The sequence below is a fragment of the Gavialis gangeticus genome, unplaced genomic scaffold, assembly GCF_001723915.1.
Source record: "Gavialis gangeticus isolate Ggan-Ray unplaced genomic scaffold, GavGan_comp1, whole genome shotgun sequence".
In the NCBI taxonomy this organism is placed as follows: domain Eukaryota; kingdom Metazoa; phylum Chordata; order Crocodylia; family Gavialidae; genus Gavialis; species Gavialis gangeticus.
In genome coordinates, this window is record NW_017729022.1 from 152,423,073 (window position 1) to 152,428,582 (window position 5,510).

Genomic DNA, 5,510 nt, shown 5'->3' on the forward strand with positions numbered 1-5,510 from the left:
TTATGTAAACTGTACCTTTTGAATGCCAGACATTCTTCTTAGAAATGCTTTCCTTTTTTTTTTTTTTTTTTTTTTTTTTTTTTTTTTTTTTTTTTTTTTGGGTCATTGTTACCACCAGAGGACTGGGTGAGGCTGTAAGGGTGTGAGGAGGCCTCACAGGAGCTCCCCAGGAGTCTAGGGATTCCTGGGTGCCCTGTTCTTGCACAGCAAGCAGTGCCTAGGAGGCACGGCTGTTTGGCGCCGGTGTGGCACTGCGTGTGGGGTATTAAGCCCCAGCCCGTGAGGGCGGTATCTTGCCCACTAGGGCATAGGACCCTAAGAAGGGTCAGGGGGCCAGGCACGGCTACGGGCCACCTAAGCCCCTGGCACAAGAAGCGTGGGACAGGCCCAGAGAGGGCGACGAGTGTGAGGCACACGGTTTACAGTCCAGAGTAGGGCCAAGCGCACGGTGAAAAGTCTGGAGAAGGACAGACTGCGTGGTGAGAAGCCTGAAGAGGACAGAGGGTGCGACTTGAGAAGCCCAGCAGGGGCAAAGCTATTGAGAAGCTGCCCCAGTGAGGGCGAGTGCAAGTGAAGCCCCAGTGAGGGCAGGACCCTGAGAAGCCCAGCAGGGGCAAAGCTATTGAGAAGCTGCCCCAGTGTGGGCGAGCGTGGGACGCGCGAGTGAAGCCCCAGTGGGGGCAAAGCTATTAGGGAGAAACCCAGTCGGTCAGTGTATAGACAAGCCCCGAGCGGTGAGCTTAGCGAGAAACTTAAAGGAGCCAGCTTAGGGGCCAGCCTGAGTGGGCTAGCGAATACAAGGGAACCGGCAAAAGGGCACGAGTTGCGTGACGAGCTTGGGAGCACCAGTAAGGGTGCTGGCTGCATGACAAGCCCAGGGGTGTTAGCCAGGACGCCGGTTGAGTGGCAAGGCCAGGGCACCTACAGGAGGCGCCAGTTGTGTGGCAAGCCCAGAGCACCAGTCAGGGCACGGAGAACAAACTGACCAGTCAACGTCTGGGACATCTGCGAGGCTTGGGGCTTGCTAAAGGGGAGGTTGGAGGCACGCGTCGCCCATAAGGCTGGGGTGCACGGGGTCACTCCTTAGAGGATATGGGCCAGTATGAACATAGCACCGTGTCATAGAGAACAGTAAGGCAGCCTCCCTTAAAGATATAACAGCAAGACATGGCGGGCGAGACAGAGGGTACTAAACAGTTAACTTGGCACGGTAGGGGGCGCTAGGGAGATCACGGCTGCTCCCGCACCCCACCCTGTGACACTCTGTCTTCCACAGCTCTCTAACTATGCAAAAAAAATCCCATCCCATCCAAAAAAACCCCTGTCACCTTACTTTCACCGCTGAGCACGTTAATCATGCTTCTTATACCTGCTGATATGAATTCATCTTCTTCAGTCTTATCTTGGATCCTCTCCAGTCTGGCTCCCATCTATTTAATTGCACTGAAACTGCTTTCAGCAAGGTCCTAGTGACCACTTCCTGGTTTGATCTCACCACTTCTGCTCTATGCTCATCCCTGCCTTCTCTGTTGTACTTGACAGTGGTAAGCATTAATAAAATATTTCATAAAATCTCTCTCAGCTTTCTTAGCATTTCATGGCAAGTTCTGCTACACCACTGTTTCTTCAATATCTTTTTAGTAGGATCTTGTCCCTCCCACTGCCTGTTCACCAATGGAGTGCCCTCCAAATCAGGCTTTATTTAGGTGATATCTGCTTGAATGGCTGTACCTTCTATCAGTATGCTGAGTGATGACTAAGAAATTTAGCTTTACTATTACTACTCTCCATCCATCCAATTCTGTATTGAATCCAAAAGTTCATACAATATGCTTTTTGTTTCTAGTATAGCACTTAGCTTATTATGGGATCTTTTGGAATCAAAAATAATAAATACAACTTTTGCTAATAATAGCAATGTGTGTTTTATAATTAGTCGCTTTCAGCAGAATTCCCTATTAGTCACCTCTTTTCAGAGACCCCAAACAATAGGCTTTATTTTCATCTTGAACTATTTCCCAATTAAGATGCAATTAATTACATTAAATTAAATCCTTAACTTTTATATATTGAAAAAAATCATTAAAATATTAATTTAAATTTAAATTAAAGTATTTTAAACAAAGGAGAATAATCATCTTAAATACTTTAATACAGTTACTAGAGAGATAACAAATAATTGTTTTACATTTTATAATTTTACCAACTAGTGCCTCATTAATTATCATGATCATTAATTACCATTACTAAAAGTTACTACTAATTAATAACAACACAAATAAAGGTTATTTAAAAATTTGCTTTTGTAATGGGCAGAGCTAATTTACAAAAAATGGAAAATTATTTTAACTAAGATAAAAGGTAATAAACAATGGAATTAATTCACAGCTCAGCCAAAGAATGTAAATTAGGTTTAATTCAATTTAAAATTCTCCATCAAACCTAGTCGCAGTATTTAATAATGGCCTCACTGATGGCAAATGTTAGAAACATCAAGCATGATCTTGTGACATTGGGTATATTCTGCAGTTATCCTTTCATAACACATGAATAGATAGTAGGTACTATAAGTAATAGATGTGGTAGGGGGAAAAACAGTATCTCGATCTGACAGCTTAAAACTATTACATGATTTTCAGGATTTAAACAATCTGTCACACCCAGCTAAAATGGTTTGTTTTAGCAGTGCAATTCATAAAGAGAATATTGCTGTGCTGATGGCAAAATACACTCTCACACATGATTAGGGACTGATATCTATGTATGAGGGAAGATACCATCTGATGAAGAGCTAATAATGATGAGCTTCATGATAATTTGACAGTCTCAAGAAGCAAAGCCTTCCTGGAAATGAAAAAGCAGTTTAGATGTAGTAGAAAAGAAACTTTTAAAGAGAAAAGATCTCAGTCTATAAATTCTAAAGGGGAAAGATTTCAGCCCATCAGGTACCCTTGTGGAGAGGGCTGGGGGTATATCTCCGAACAATGAAGGGGTTGAAAGGAGCTTTTACAGATGACTGGCTGGCTGAGTTCTTGATTATTTTATTGCTGCTAACAACACCTACTGCATTAAGGACCCTAAAACCTCACATGAGCAAGTTTTTATTATGCAAATATACATAAAGTGAATTACACTTTCTTAAATTCACCTCTTCCCTGCTATCCCTTATTTTCCTGTACCCCATTTTGTCATTAATTGGTGATAATGCAGAATAAGGGCACTGATTTTAATATAGGTTTCATAAGAACGATATTTTGATTAGAGATGGATGTCATTTTTGGCTTAATATTTTTAATTATTGATTTCAAAAGCATTTTTTTCCATGATGTATTGTCAATGTGACAGGATATTGTTTTTAAAATATTTTCAGTGATTTTTTTTTTTTTTAAACCTATGTTTACTAATATCACTATAGAAACTTTTCATTTACCACAACTAGTTTTGGTAAATAAAAACAATTTTCAGAATGCTTTTGATATGAATTTCTTTTTAAAAGATACAAAATACATCATAGAAAACTTAAAAACATGGAAAGTGTGGTCTGTTGAAATAACTCATAGAGAAACTCTTTAAAATTCCAAACTTCTGTGCCTAATACCTTACTTATTTTCTCAATGACTCGGTATTAATAAGCTCATTACTAAGGAAATAAAAAATTAAAATTTAAGGTTTATAGGGTGGAAGACCTTGGCTTTTGACCTCGTGAAACACAAAATACTGATACATATAATAATAACTTAAGAGTGACCTTCACACACCATCTGTTTAAAAATGAACAACACAGAGCTTTTACTCATGATGTACCAGTTACTCCATCAGGGACAGCTCTCTTATTATCTTTTTTTACCTCCACTTAGACATTCAACATCCATCTCCAATAGAGAAGGGTAGAATGAGGATTGAGAATAAGACAGTCATGATCTATCCACTTCTCAAATCATTTTGTGTCTTGCTGTTGTCCATTTGTTTCTTTCCACAGGAGGGATAACCTTCAGTCTGCACCATTCATTTTACTTACACTTAAATGGAAGTTTCATTTATCTTTGGCTAATGCTTTACTTTAGACTCAGCTGCTAAGTGAGTCTGACACACTTTCGTACAAAATGCTGCTCTCCAAACAAACAGTTGAGGCTCACAAGGTCCCCAGAGGTGTTACAACCCTTAGGTATAATTAGCTTCTCTTCCTTGCTAAATCTCTTAATCCAGCCAGAGTCCTCCCTTTCCATCCCTTTCTTTCAAATCAGCCATCAGCTTTTCTTCCTGATCTTGCATTTCAGTGGGTGCATCTACATGTTCATTAATGCACTGTAGTTAGTATGCATTAAGCTTAGTACTTGCATAACCAAGTACTAAATCAATGCGCAGAAGCTGGTACTACTGCAAAGTAGCGTCAGTGCATGGGTTTTTATAGATGCTAACTCCGCAGTAGCCTAATACTATGTGCAGTAGCATATTAGCACAGGTTTTGCCCGGCACACTACTGCACAGTGTTATTAGGCTACTGTGCAGTTAGCATCTTGTGTAGACACACCCAGTTCCTTGATCCATTGCTCTCTCCATTCCTCTCTTGTATTCTCACTATACTCTTACACCCCTGGACTAACTATGCTGCCTAGATTGCTTCCACCCATTTCCCTCTACTTTCTCTTCCACTTCTCCCCCCTCAACTTCCTGATAGAAGCTCCCTTACTGGTCTCCCTGACCTCTACTCCACTTACCCATCACTATCTTTTTCAGCCAGTCAACCTTCTACTGATTTCTTTAGCTGCTGTTCTAAATTCCTCCATACCTTTTCTTGTTGTATTTAACATCCCACTCTATCTTCACTCATGCCTTCTATCTCCAGCTGGAATATACGATGATGTTCCCTTTTGATCAGTTATTTAAGATCTGCAGGCTAAGCATGATAGCACCAATGTGATAGGGTTCACATTAACCAGTACTGTCTGGGTCAAACGCAAAGCTTCCATTGTCTGACCCTGCTCAGATAAGCACATAAAAAGCCTGAACGGACAGTCAAACATAAGCAACCATTTTTAGGTGAGGAACATTACAAAAATAGAATTCTTTCAAGATTTTCTGACTTCCTTGTTTTGGCTGGGTAGAAATACTGTAAAAATAGTGTCTTCCAGTATTTCAGTTTTTCCGTTTCCCATACAGGCCAAAAACAGGAAATGCAAAAGCATGTGAATTTTAGATTTTTACCAAACCTAAATATTTTGAACCTCAGAAAAAATTCTTCAAAAAGCCAAAGTCACAATCCAGTTTCCATTTTTATCAAAACCAGTTTATCTTTTCCTTTATTTACTCTTCAGTACAAACACTGATTAGAATATCTCCTGTATTTGTAGTGCCCTAAAAGTGTTCAGATATTACATAAACAGGTACTGCTGATAGAGAGTAGGAGGATAGAGTATACACTGCCCTTTGTGGAAACTTATGAGTGAATATCCTGCTATTCAATCTTTTGTGGTTCACTTTAACTTGACATTGAATTCCCAGGTTTTCTT

General features: G+C 40.1%; 1 long non-coding RNA gene across 1 annotated transcript in view; it reads left to right on the forward strand.

Annotated features, from left to right (window-relative positions):
- Positions 1–5,510, forward strand: part of LOC109297080 — a 43,423-nt gene that overhangs the window by 7,238 nt on the left and 30,675 nt on the right. Inside the window, exon 2 of the long non-coding RNA XR_002097193.1 lies at positions 931–936. This is a non-coding gene — a long non-coding RNA (uncharacterized LOC109297080). The remainder of the gene's footprint in view (positions 1–930; positions 937–5,510) is intronic.